Source organism: Triticum aestivum, chromosome 2B (assembly GCF_018294505.1).
Source record: "Triticum aestivum cultivar Chinese Spring chromosome 2B, IWGSC CS RefSeq v2.1, whole genome shotgun sequence".
In the NCBI taxonomy this organism is placed as follows: Eukaryota; Viridiplantae; Streptophyta; class Magnoliopsida; order Poales; family Poaceae; genus Triticum; species Triticum aestivum.
In genome coordinates this window covers 223,234,357-223,249,740 of record NC_057798.1, presented here as the reverse complement: position 1 = coordinate 223,249,740, position 15,384 = coordinate 223,234,357, and positions in this window count along the sequence as shown.

Sequence of the window (15,384 nt, the reverse complement as noted above, 5' to 3'; positions counted from 1 at the left end):
TCTCGGAACCACGAGCCTTCTTGAGAGAAGCTCCGGTTTGCAAGAAGCTTATACCAAAGCTTGTCCCAATTCAGCCAAAAAAATACCACAACATGTTGGTGCCATGTCATGACACCCTGCCAAGTTTCATGATTTTCAGACATGTTTTGGATTTACATGAATTGAAAAACCAAGTTTTTCAATCTTTCGGGGCAAGCCACGACGCCCAGATGTTTGAATTTCATTCCCATTTCTTGCATGGGACCTAGAAATTCAACCAAGGACACACATGTGATTTTTCAACCAACTTTGGTGCACTAGAGCATGTGCTTGTAGTTCAAATTTGAATTATGCACATTAAATGCCCGGAAATTCAATTAGTGTATAAAAAATGCCGAACGAACCCGGAATAATTCCAAAATTTAGCACGATACTTCTATTTGGTCTAATCTGCCTGTGTAAATAAATTAAGGCGGGAGAAGGCAGTGTATGTATGTTGTTTCGCACATGGAGGTGACATGTTCCCTCTCGGAACCACGAGCCTTCTTGAGAGAAGCTCCGGTTTGCAAGAAGCTTATACCAAAGCTTGTCCCAATTCGGCCAAAAAAATTCCCGCAGCATGTTGGTGCCATGTCATGACACCATGCCAAGTTTCATTATTTTCAGGCGTGTTTGGGATTTACATGAATTAAAAAATCAAGTTTCTCTATCTTCCCGACCGAGCCACGACGCCCAAATGTTTGAATTTCATTCCCATTTCTTGCATGGGACCTAGAAATTCACCCAAGGACACACATGTGATTTTTCAACCAACTTTGGTGCACTGGAGCATGAGCTTGTAGTTCAAATTTGAATTATGTACATTAAATGCCCAAAAATTCAATTAATGTATAAAAAAGGCCAAACGAACCCGGAATAATTCCAAAATTTAGCACGATACTTCTATTTGGTCTATTCTGCGTGTGTAAACAAATTAAGGCGGGAGAAGGTAGTGTACATATGTCGTTTCGCACACCGAGGTGACACATTCCTCCCGGAACCACGAGCCTTCTTGAGAGAAGCTCCGGTTTACAAGAAGCTTATACCAAAGCTTTTATCAATTCGGCCAAAAAAAATATCGCGGCATGTTGGTGCCATGTCATGACACCATGCCAAGTTTCATGATTTTCATGCGTGTTTTGGATTTACATCAATTAAAATCCAAGTTTCTCAATCTTTCCGGCCGAGCCACGACGCCCAGATGTTTGAATTTCATTCCCATTTATTGCATGGGACCTAGAAATTCACCCAAGGACACACATGTGATTTTTCAACCAACTTTGGTGCATTGGAGCATGTGCTTGTAGTTCAATTGAATTATGCATATTAAATGACCAGAAATTCAATTAATGTATAAGAAAGTCCAAACGAACCCGGAATAATTCCAAATTTTAACACGGCACTCATATAGTTCTATGTTGCCTCTGTAAAAATATAGGGGGGCAGCGTATATCGTTTCGAACACAAAGGTGACACGTCCCCCCTCAGGAACCACGAGCCTTCTCGAGAGAAGCTCCGGTTTGCAAGAAGCTTATACCAAAAACTTGTCCAAATGCGGCCAATTTTTTTATCACAACATGTTGGTGCCATGAAATGACACCATGCCAAGTTTCATGATTTTCAGGCGAGTTTTGAATTTCTAGGAATTTAAAAACCAAGTTTCTCAATGTTCTCGACCGAGCCACGACGCCCAGATGTTTGAATTTCATTCCCATTTATTGCATGGGACCTATAAATTCACCCAAAGACACACATGTGATTTTTCAACAAACTTTAGGGCACTGAAGCATGTGCTTGTAGTTCAAATTTGAATTATGCACATTAAATGCCGAGAAACTTAATTAATCCATAAAAATGCCAAACGAACATGGAATAATTCCAAATTTAAACATGACACTCATGTAGTTGCATGTTCACTTTACATAAATGTTTTAGCAATTCAAACACCATCCTTTCCCTCCGTAACACCATTTTGTCTTTTAAAACATGATGAAAAAATCAGGTATACCACAAACAGTTTACTAGAAAGAATCGTGTGGGATGCGATATAAAATATCTTGGCGCACCGTCTTGCCTGGCTTACGCAGGAAGCTTCATCGTCTATAGTCCATCGCCCCCGCTTGAACCACACTTGCCCGCTAGTTTATCGCGGCACCGAGCGAAATTTTTTTGCCACCGCGGAAATATCTATCTCCCCGCCCCCTCCCTCCCACCAAAAGCCACATTTCCATTGTTCCTCCTTGCTTTCCAAGTTCGAACCTTCATTGTTGCTTACTGGCAGCTCAGCCTCCTTGTCGGCGACCCTTCTTCTTGCAGTGCTGCCTCCTCGCCGGCTACCCTTCTTTTTGCAGCGCCGCCTCCTTGCTGGTGACCCTTCTTCTTGCAGCGGCACCTCCTCGCCGGTGACCCTTCTTCTTGCTGCGCGGCCTCCTCGCTGCCGACCCTTCTTGTTGTTGCGTGGCCTCGTCGATATGGTCAGGTAATCCACACCCCACCCACAGCATCCTCCTCCTTTCCCGTCCCACATGCCCCGATCGACGGTGTGACACGTTCCACCAAAATCACTATCCCCCTCCTCCAATTAAGCGTCGCCCGCAGCCATTTTGCACGCAGTATAACGTGGAACTAAGTAGCATCTGGCAGCGGAGAAGCAAATCGCAGCCACACGCGCGCACGAGGTCGCTATGGCTGCCATGCGTGCCGACCGCCAGATCTTGGAGGAGCAACTCTTCTTCGAGGCCACCGTCGACACCGCCACACGGTTGTCTACTTTAAAATACAGTTCATGTTGTTTTCTCGAGGCCACCGCCAATGCTTTCTAGTGATTTGTCCTCTGTAATGTTAATATGCAATCTGATGTTGAGTTTACAGTTTGGTCCTCTGAAATGTAATGTTCAGTTAGCACTTTGGTCCTCTGAAATGTAATGTTTAGTTAACAGTTTGGTCCAATAATTGCTACATTTCGTAGTGGTGTTCTCAAGCATTCTTTGTTTTGTTAACTGTCTTATGTTCTAGTACATGTTTCTATTCTGCAATGTCGTGCTTAGTTAACTATTTTGGTTCATTTGGTCTGTTGTCCATTTAACTGTTAGGTTCAGTTCTGCAATTTGATTTTCATTTGTTGTGGGTACAATTTTGTATTGTTACACATGTGAAATAAATCGTATTTGGCTATACTCAATACATATTCTACTGATAGTATGACAACACTCAGTTAACCTAATCAAGATCTTCCTTATGTGTGTTGCAGGGAAACAATGGGACACACTACAGTTTACCATCGAGGTTTGTTCAAGCATGGTCCTTTGGCTAATAGCACATTATTGTGCAGTTGCAGGAATCATTCTAATATTTAGGTTTCTTATAATTTGGTCTTGCACATGTAGGTCCTTCTATTAGAGGCTTAGACCCACTGTTTGACCCATTTTGCATATGGGGAAATGAGATGTCCATGAATATCAGTCAACTTAAGAAACTCTGAAAGATTGTTAGGATGAAGAAACTTGCGAAGAATAACAGCAAAATCTTAGTTTGCACAATGAAGAAGACATCAGACAACTATAGGATGGTACTAACTCTTTTACCTTGTTTTTACCCCTTGCGCCATCAGTCAACTATAGGATGGTACTAACTCTTTTACCTTGTTTGCATATCTTTGTTTTCAGTACTTTTCAAAGTAGTTCACCGATGATTATCTCTCAAACCACCTGCATGGTCAAGAGGCGAGGAAGGTATTCATTCAACACCCACGGTATAATATTGAAGTCTTGCTGAAGAGGACGAAGGTTGGGTGGGCAATTATCCATAGCCACTGGCCTAAAGTTGCAAGGACATTCAACATCACTGAAGGCTCAACATTTGCCTTCCGCTTCTGCAATTTCCTAGATGAGATTCATCTATCTATTTACCATGTATGATGCTACTTTCCAAAGGTTTTTGATGTTGCATGTGAAACTTGGTGTTGTTGTGTAATGGCGGAACTGAGTGCCGAAGCTATCTAATGTAATTCGATTATGAAATCCTGGTTGCTGTTATATGGATATGAAATATCTGGTGTGTTTTATAAGAAATATCAATTTGATTAGTACATGGATTATCAATAATAGGCTAATTACCCTGCTTATTCGGGTTTTCTATTGCAGACGGTTCCTCAGACAGCACCGTGGGCAATGAACTCAAACAACACGCACGGTTTCTAGAAAGTAGGCGTGTTCGATCAACTAACAATCACACACGACTTCCAGTAGAGAACTGTTTGCGTTAGGCCACCTCGCACAAACGTTTCCACACAAAAAACTGTGTGTGATATACATACAAGAGGAAATGTTTTTCTGGGATTCACCGTGTGGGATGTACATATGAACGAAAACAATTGGGTTTCGATGCCCCGCCAAATCGCACACGAACTCATTTTGCCCCAGCGAGTGTGCCAAGAGGGCCTATCCCCGACGATTTTTGGGTCGTGTGGGAAGGACCCCCTATCACCCACACTCACTTGGCGACGGTTCCAAACACCATCGCGGAAAGGGGTTAAAATCCGTTTGTATAGCACATCATTGTACCAGTGTAAAGTTGATGCAATTGAGAAAATGCCATGTCCCAGAGATATTAAAGGTATTCGTAGTTTCCTTGGTCATGCTGGTTTCAATAGGAGATTTATCAAAGACTTCTCTAAAATTTCTAGGCCTCTTACAAATATTTTACAAAAGGATGTTCCATTTGTTTTTGATGATGATTGTGGAGAAGCCTTTGAAACACTTAAGAAAGCCTTAATTTCTGCACCTACTGTTCAACCACCTGATTGGAACTTGCCTTTTGAAATTATGTGCGATGCTAGTGACTATGCTGTTGGTGTTGTTCAAGGACAAAGAGTTGATAAGAAATTAAATGCTATCCATTATGCTAGCAAAACTCTAGACAATGCCCAAAGAAATTATGCTACTACCGAAAAGGATTTTTTAACAGTTCTGTTTGCTTGTGATAAATTCAGATCTTATATCATTGATTCCGAAGTAATTGTTCACACTGATCATGTTGCTATAAAATATCTTATGGAAAAGAAATATGCTAAACCTAAACTCATTAGGTGGGTTATCTTGTTGCAAGAATTTGATTTACATATCACTGGAAAGGAGCGGAGAACCCCATAGCTGATAACTTGTCTAGGTTAGAAAATATCCTTGATGACCCACTACCTATTGATGATAGCTTTCCTGATGAACAACTAGCTGCAATAAATGTTTCTCATAATACTCCTTAGTATGTTGACTATGCTAATTATATTGTTGCTAAATACATACCACCTAGTTACACTTGCCAACAAAAGAAAAAAATCTTCAATGATTTAAGACATTACTTTTGGGACGACCCGCATCTTTATAAAGAAGGAGTAGATGGTATTATTAGACGTTGTGTAACTAAGCATGAACAGTAACAAATCCTACAGAAATGTCACTTCGAAGCCTATGGAGGGCATCATGCGGGAGATAGAACTGCTCACAAGGTATTGCAATCTGGTTTTTATTAGCCTACTCTCTTCAAGGATTCCCGTAAGTTTGTTTTATCTTGTGATGAATGTCAAAGAATTGGTAATATTGGTAAGCTTCAAGAAATTCCTATGAATTATTCACTTGTTGTTGAACCATTTGATGTTTGGGGTTTTGGTTACATGGGAACTTTTCCTTCCTCTAGTGGGTACACTCATATTTTGGTTACTGTTGATTATGTTACTAAGTGGGTAGAAGCTATTCCAACTAGTAGTGCTGATCATAACACTTCCATTAAAATGCTTAAAGAAGTTATTTTCCCGAGGTTTGGAGTCCCTAGATATTTAATGACTGATGGTGGTTTGCACTTTACTCATGGCGTTTTTCGAAAAATGCTTGCTAAATATGATGTTAACCATAGAATTGCATCACCCTATCATCCTCAATCTAGTGGTCAAGTTGAACTTAGCAATAGAGAAATAAAACTAGTACTAAAAAAATTGTTAATAGGTCCCGAAAGAATTGGTCTAATAAATTGGATGATGCACTTTGGGCCTACAAAACAGCTTATAAAAATCCTATGGGTATATCTCCTTATAAAATTGTTTATGGAAAAGCCTGTCATTTGCATCTTGAGTTATAACATAAAGCATATTGGGCAATTAAAGAACTCAATTATGGTTTCAAACTTGTCGGAGAAAAGAGGTTATTTTATATTAGCTCACTAGATGAATGGAGAACCCAAGCATATGAAAATGCCAAACTGTTTAAAGAAAAAGTTAAAAGATGGCATGATAAAAGAATCCGAAAGTGGGAATTCAAAGTAGGAGAATATGTCCTCTTGTACAACTCTCATTTCAGATTCTTTGCAGGAAAACTTCTCTCCAAATGGGAAGGACCCTATATTATTGAAGAAGTTTATCACTCTGGAGCTATCAAGATTAATAATGTAGAATGTACTAACCCGAAGGTAGTCAATGGACAATGAATTAAATGTTATATCTTAGGTACGCCTATTAATGTTGAAAGCAATATTATCCAAACCATGACACCGGAGGAACACATAAAAGAAACCATACAGAACACTCCAGAATAACTGAAAAGGAGGAGGTACGTGATATGGTAAGTAAACGGACACCAAAAAATCTGCAAAAATGTTTTCTGTCAGTTTTGGAATATTACAAAAATTAGGAAAATAAGAAACAACCAGGAAGGCAACCCTGGTGGGCACAAGACACCAAGGCATGCCTGGCTTGCCAGGCGCACCCAAGTGGGTTGTGCCCACCTAAGGTACCTTTCAGACTCCTTTTTTCCCCGTTTGCTTGTTTCCCAAGATAAAAAATATATTTATGCACCCCCCGGAACATATTGACCACCGTATCGCAGAGAAATCTTCTATTCTTCTTTGTTGTTGTTTTCTGACCATCATCAACCCATACTCGAGGGAGGTGATGCAGAACCCTCAAGCCATCGAGATGCATGAGGGGGTGCTCCATATCAGGGATGTCCAGAGGTCCAAGAGGACAGGCACCATGGAGGCTAGGCTCGAAGCCATGGAGCAAGAGGTCTTCAAGTGCAAGGGGATGGTGGAGCGTGGACTCAATGCTAATCACCTTATGATTGCGGATTTCACCCGTGATCTCAAGGTGGATGGAAAATCCATGAAGGACATCGTCTTCACCTTCAATGAGCAAATCAATTTTCTGCAAAGCCAAATCTATGATCTCCAGAACCAAGTCTTTGAATATGAGGCAAGGTTTAAAGGTATGAGTTTGGTTGCTAGTTGCAGGACCCTTGAGACTCATGCTTCCTCTTAGGATGGTGAACCACTGCCATGAATACCGGAAGACAAGCTCGCCACAACTTCACCACCACCTTCTTCTTCATCACCAAAGGAGGCTTGAGTTCATGGTATGGGCACAAGCTTGGGGGAGGTGCCCCGGTATCGTATCATCACCACTATCTTTGCTTTAATCTATCTTAGTTTGATATTTAGTTTTCTTATGATTTAGTTAAATAAAAGTTTAGTTCAATCCTTTATTTTCGAGTGCTTGCTTAGTGATCTTCCTATCTATGTAATCGTGTGCAAGTTATATAATAAAGTTTTGGTGTGAGTCTTTGCTTCTTTACTCTTATGCTGTAAATCAAATAAAAGAAATAATAAATGAAAAAGATCATATGCTAATCTTATGGTAAGTAATGTCATCACATAAGGAAAAGTATAAGTGGTAAAATTTGTTGGAGATTAACAAACATAGATTGGTCAATAATGCATGTTAATAAGGGAACAGAAGATTCACATGCAAATATACTATCTTGGACATATTTTATGATTGCGAGCTCTCATTAAATATTATATGTCAAAATTGTTGACGTTGGACAAGTAAGACAACGTAATGAGTTATGCTTGTTCATATTCACATAGAAGTTATATTGTTATAGATCCTTCAACATGTGGTGCTTGCCTAATATCTTTGCTAGCCGAAAATTCCACACTAAGTAGAGATACTACTTGTGCATCCCAAAACCTTAAACCCAAATTCATGCCTTGAGAGTCCACCATACCTACCTATGGATTGAGTAAGATCCTTCAAGTTGTCATTGGTGCAATAAGGCAATAAAATTGCTTCTAAAAGTGTTGGATCATTTAGTGCAAGAGAAAATTGAGCGTTCTACGGACTCGTGATGGCAAAGATAAAAGCGACAGACTGCATAATAAAGGTTGCTATCATAAGGGGCAATATAACGTGATGTTCTTTTGCATTAACGGGTTTGGCATAAAAACAAAAGGCGCATGGCAACCTCTGCTTCCCTCTGCGAAGGGCCTATCTTTTACTTTTATGTATTTACTTTTATGCAAGAGTCAAAGTATCCTTCCCTATTCCTTTTTATTTTCTCTTTTGGCAAGCATCATGTGGTGAGGAAAGATCTAAGCACATATATCCAGTTGGATATGAGTATGCATGAGTTATTATTGTTGACATCACCCTTGAGGTGAGTATGTTGGGAAGCAAAACTATAAGCCCCTATCTTCCAATTTGTCCAGTTGATACACTTTTTCTCATGGGTACGATGTGAGTGTTAGCAATCATAGAAGATTAAATGATGGTTGAGTATGTGGACTTGCCAAAAGGCTCCGACTCATGACCCTTCCTGAAAATATGATGAATTGTAACTGCAAAGTTGACTGAGGACATAGTTTGTTGGTTTTCAATAGAGTTTATGCTTTATACTTCAATGTTGTGATGAATTGTTACTTGTTAATGAGAAGTTATATGATGAAAGTTGTGTCATAAAGTTTTATGTTAAGGTTCTTTGTTGTTATAATAATAATCATGATGCTTCTTTGTCTGTATTTTGTTTTTATCGACACCTCTCTCTCTCTAAGCATGTGGACATGTTTCTCGATATCGGTTCTACGCTTGAGGACAAGCGAGGTCTAAGCTTGGGGGAGTTGATACGTCCATTTTGCATCATGATTTCATACTGTTATTTATAATGTTTATATGATAATAATGCTTTTTGGAGTATTTCTAATGCCTTTTCTCTCATAATATGCAAGGTTTGCAAAAAGAGGGAGAATACCGGAGCTGGAATTCTGGACCTAAAAAAAGCACGTCAGAGCTACCTATTCTGCACATCTCCAAATAAGCTGAAACTTCATGGAGAATTTTTATGCAATATTTAAGAATTATTGGAGCAAATAACCACCAGAGGAGGCCCACCGGTGCGCACAACTCACCTGGGCACACCAGGGCCCCCAGGCCCGCCTTGGTGGGTTGTGCCCTCCTCGGCCCACCTCCGGTGCCCATCTTCTGGTATATAGGTCATTTTGACCTAGAAAAAATCAGGACAGGACTTTCGGGATGAAGCACTACCGTCTCAAGGCGGAACTTGGGCAGGAGCACTTTTTCCCTCCGGTGGAGCGATTCCGCCAGGGGAACTTCCCTCTCGGAGGGGGAAATCATCGTCATCGTCATCACCATCAACTCTATCATGTTTGGGAGGGCAATCTCCATCAACATCTTCAACAACACCATCTCGTCTCAAACCCTAGTTCATCTCTTGTGTTCAATCTTTGTACCAGAACCTTAGATTGGTACTTGTGGGTGACTAGTAGTGTTGATTACTATATGGTTTATTTGGTGGAAGATTATATGTTCAGATCCATTATGCTATTTAATACCCCTCTGATCTTGAGCATGATTATCATTTGTGAGTAGTTACTTTTGTTCTTGAGGTCATGGGAGAACTCATGTTGCAAGTAATCATGTGAACTTGATATGTGTTCGATATTTTGATGATATGTATGTTGTGATTCCCTTAGTGAAGTCATGTGAACGCCGACTACATGGAAATTAACCTTATTAGGGCCTAAGGGAATGTATTGTGGAGTAGTTATTAGATGATGGGTTGCTAGAGTGACAGAAGCTTAAACCCTAGTTTATGCGCTACTTCGTAAGGGACCGATTTGGATCCAAAAGTTTAATGTTATGGTTAGATTTTATCTTAATACTTTTGTCATAGTTGCGGATGCTTGCGAGGGGGTTAATCATAAGTAGGAGGTTTGTTCAAGTAAGAACATCACCTAAGCACCGATCCACCCACATATAAAACTATCAAAGTAGTGAACACGAATCAAGCCAACATGATGAAAGTGATATGATGAAATTCTCATGTACTCTCAAGATTGCTTTGCTTATTATAAGTGACCGTTTTGGTCTGTCCTTTGACACAAAAGGATTGGGCTACCTTGCTGCACATTATTTACCATTACCGTTACTTGCTTGTTATAAATTACCTTGCAATCAAACAACTTGTTACCAACAATTTCAATGCTTGCAGACATTACCTTGCTGAAAACCACTTGTCATTTCCTTCTGGTCCTCGTTGGGTTTGACACTCTTACTTATCGAAAGGACTATGATTGATCCCCTATACTTGTGGGTCATCACCCATGATATGAATACAATTGTGTTGTGCTAAATAATTTCTCTACATGGTATTAGCCTTCTCCCGATCCTATCCCCCAGTCGCGCCGCACCTCTAGTCGCCGCCGCTACAACTCCTGTAGTTGTTGCCACTTTTCCATTCCAGCTCATTCGTAGCTACTCTCCCTCGTAGTCACTGTTGCCGCCATCCTCTCTGGCCGCCGCTGCTTTTCATTCGAGTTCATTCATAACTACTCTCCCCCGTAGTTGTTGTCATGGCCATCCTCTTTGGCCATCGTTGTCGCTAGCTCTAGCCGCTGCTCCTGCCAGAACTCTAACCCTACCCAACACCGCAGCTTCCGCTCCCCACCATGAATTGGATGGACTCCCTCGTCTCCAAACTCTCTGGTACCCACAACAACCTGTTAGCCGACCCCCCCCCTCCTGTCGCCGCCCTCGCCACTGGGATTTCATGTGGGGCATCTTCTTCATCGATGCCACCTCCGCCGTGCTACCCAACTCTCCTAGTGTCCTTGGTTCCCCCCTCTGCTACAGTCACATGCAGCCTCAGACCGTAACCGACAACACAAGTGGGGGCGCACAGGCTAGCTGCATGCCAACGCCATAGGCCATCCCCATCAGGTGCAGCAGCCCACCCCATCGTGGAGTGGTGGATACAACCCCTCGCAGGGGTCATTCATGCACACTCTATGTCAGTGCCGCGTGCACCTGCCCCTGGTGTCCATTACCCCAGTCCATGGGGCCACCAGACCTTCGTGGCATTGCAGCAACCGCAACACAGCTCGCCTAGAGGACCCGTCGGCTACACCTTAGTCCAGTCAGGTCACACGGCTCCATCCCTGTAGAATCATGCGTTGCTGACTACGCTCCAGACTGCCCCACCTTCGAACTTGTACAGTACCGATGGTGACTGGTACATGGACACCAGTGCAACTGCTCACATGGTGTACAACCCCAGTAACTTGTCATCTTCCTACCCCCACTGCCACCTCTTCACGGACCATCATGGGTGATGGTTCATCTCTTTGTATCACACATGTCGGCTCCATTTTGTATCCTTCTAACTTCATACCCTTATCTCTTAATAATGGTGCCGTTTCACCTCAACTTATCAAAATTTATTCTTCGTCCGTTCCTTTACTCGTGGTGATCCCATAACTGTGGAATTTGATGAACTTGGTTTCTCTAGTAAGGATACTCGCACTTGGATGGTGCTGCACTAATGTGACAGCCTCGATGATCTATATGCCATCCAGCCATCATCATCTTCCACAACTAGACTGGTTGCTCTTTCGGCCGGTGTTCATCTTTGGCACACGTGCCTTGGCCATCCAAGCTCCTCTGCACTCTGTAAAATAATGCCTATGTGATCAAAGGTTTGTTCTATTCTACTCCCTCCATCCCACAATACAAGACGTTTTTGCAAGCTACATAGCTTGCAAAAACATCTTATATTATGGGATAGAGGTAGTAGCATTCACACTTCATAAATTATTTCTTATATCATTTACCTTCTTGAGGACGTGCAGGAATTAACCTTGGAGATGTTGATACGTCTCCAACATATAGATAATTTATTAACTGTTCATGCTATATTTACATCATTTATATATGGTTTTGGTGCATTTTTATATTATTTTTATGGACTAACTTATTAATCTATTTACCAGTGCCAATTGCTGTTTTTTTGCTTATTTTTGCTTTCATGGACAATCAATACCTACAGAGGCCAAAATTAAGTGCGAATTTAACACATTTTTATGGAAAATGGAGCATTGGAAGCTTCGAGGGTAAATGAGAAGAGGCCCGAGGGGCCCACATGGCCAGGTGGCGTGGCTTGGGGTGGCCACGCCCCTTGGCTTGTGGGGCACCCTTTTGATGTGATTCCAACACTACAAATTCCTATAAATACCAAAACTCTCTGTTGTACCCTCAGAACAATTTTTTCGCCACCGCAAGTTCCTGTAATCCTGTTTCTCAATGATTACATTTGGAGGTCCTTCCGACACTCTGCCAAAAGGGGAACCCATCCACGGAGGCCTCGTCATCAACCTTGCGGCCTCCATGGTGATGTGTGAATAGTACATCCTCAGGGCTGAGGGTATGTACTGGTAGCTATGTGTTCAATCTCTCTCTCTCTCTCTCTCTCTCTCTCTCTCTCTCTCTTTCTCATGTTCTTGATGGATTTGATCTTGATGTATCATGAGCTTGATTAATAAAGTTGGATCTTATGATGTTCATCTCCCCCTTATCTTTTTTTGGTGAATTGGGTCTTGCTCTTTGAGGTTTGTTTATGTTGGATTGAACACTTTGGATTTGAGATCACTTGATGCGTGTCTAGTAATTTACTTGCGGATACCCGAACTGACATTAGGATAATCTTAGCATAAAAGTTGAACAATATGTATCATATGGTGTTGTCTTAATATGGTCTCTAGGGCTACTCGTGGGGGTGTTGCAATAGATAGATTGGAAACACAACTTTGAGGTGGTTTGTTACCTACGCGATTTCATCCTACTTTCTTCGATATAATAGAAACTTTAGTGATTCTTTGCTGCACTTTGAGGGGTTATCATGATGTTCAATTATGTTAAAGATGTTGAGAGTTGACAGTAGTGAAAGTGTGAACCCTATGCCTAGTTTCCAAGCATTGATACACCATTTTCACACACTTTTTTTACTTGCTACCATGCTATTTTTAATTGTTCAGATTATAAAAAGCTATCTCTACCACCCATATTGCACTTGTATCACCATCTCTTCGCCCAACTAGTGCACCTATACAACTGACAATTGTATTAGGTGTGTTGGGGACACAAGAGATTACTTATATTTGATTGCAGGGTTGTTTGAGAGAGAACCACCTTCATCCTACACCCCTCATGGATTGATAAACCCTAGACGTCATCATTTTTTGTATCATCTCCATAGTCGCCACCATAACCTTCACCGCAACATATCCCCTCCAAGTTAGATGTACTTGTAATCGCGTATCACATCCGGACGCATTATCATTAAAGTATTCATATTTATGTCTTATCTGATGATTTCCTCTTGTGATTCGATCGTCATGTGTGAGTAATTTGGTAAGACAAGGCATAGCCTTGCCACCCTATGTATTTGTATGAGGGATCGATGGAATGACTTTGAATAATTAATGTCATGTATGTGTACGATTGCTACGGAGTTGTCTCTTGTCTCTTTCTTGTTCTACCACCCTACATGTTGCCAGGATCTCGAAGTTCGATCAAGGAGGAGGTAAGGAGTGAGGAGGATGCAAACACTATTCTGAACACCTGTGACGGAAAGGTTTAGTGTGGTAGCGGAAAGCCAACCTTTGATGATTCATGATGTGTAATGATTAAATGCCCAATGTTTTTGACTAATATTTTTTTCTTAATAATTAAGGTAAACCCTTGAGACAGTAAGGCCATGTAGTTGGACAACTCACTCTTGATGCAAGTCGCACACCAGTCAAGACATAATTTGGACACATCCCCCACTTCATCACATTGCAAGCACATCTTAATGGTCGTGTTCCAGAGCACAAATTAATATCATGATGATCTCGACCACAAATATATGGTTGTAAGAATCAAGACCTCATACTCATGCATGTTTTGATTCTAGTGTTTACACCCCTAAGGTTGTTAAGGTCCAATTTACAAAAATTGAAATTTAATTCTCTCTTAAGAAATAAAGCCTCCATACACACCCTACTAATCCTTGTCAAGACTACATACTAATGACCCCCCCCCATACAATACGCTTTGGGATTTGAATTTTAATATTAAAATTTGAACTTTCGAATTTAAGAAACTATATCTGAAACATTTCAAAGTCTCATAAACAATAATTCCTACAACACATGTGCAATCGGTAGCCAATGCATTTCATATTGTTCCCCACACCATAGTATTCCATTTCAGAATAAACATGTAAGTTAGTTCAGAATCATTTCTCACCATAGTATTCCATTTCTACCTCCTCTCACAAGATCACATATATTCTCACTACAACTAACATCAAAATACATCTACGTCCTCACTTGCATCATTTCCCCAACCAGGTTGGCACCACCCCCTTTCGCCGAGGTCATTGATAAGGATGCGATGGAATAGGTAGTGCCATAGTGCTTCCACATGTCTCTATTGTTACCACTTTGTATGCTATCATCCATGGGTCGCTACCATCTACCTCACTAGTGTCCAGCAAGGGATAAATTTAATTCTTCATTACTAGTAGAGAAGTTTAGAAGTTTTGAGTTTTATGTTTATTCGTTTCGGTCAAAGTTTGAGAATTTTCATTCAATGTTGGAAGTTGTTTCCATAAACTCAAATATGCCTCACATGAAGTTGCTAGAGCATAGTACACCTCGCATTGACTAGAATTTAGTTTCTATTAGCAAAGTGAAAGCTTGTGATCTTAGAGCTAAAGATCCAATATTTTGGAAACTAGAGGAGGATGTAGTGAATGTGAGGGAGGAACCCGAGTTATTCAACCAAGGTGTTTTTTTTGTGTGTGTTGGCTTGGTCTTTCAATATTGGCTAGACCACCCATCAAAAGGTCTTCCAAACAAAACTCCACTACTCCCCGAGGTGTATCATACATGGAAGGTTTCTAATATGAGATGTCAACAAAATGTCCTCAAATCAAATACATAAAGTATGGGATATGCATAGGTGGTATATATGACGCAATATGTCGATTTAATATAGTCCTAGAAATCAATGTATGTCTTTCAACTTGTAAGGATACTCTTGTGTCGTCACTTCTAAAACACAAAGACTGTAGATTGTAATTTTACCAAGATCCAATGGTCTGCATCGCTCCCTTGCCCCATGCACGTAAATTTTTAATAAATAGGAACATCGAGCACCCATTGTACAGTTGTGAAATTATTGGGACCACTGACTTTCTAAACCAT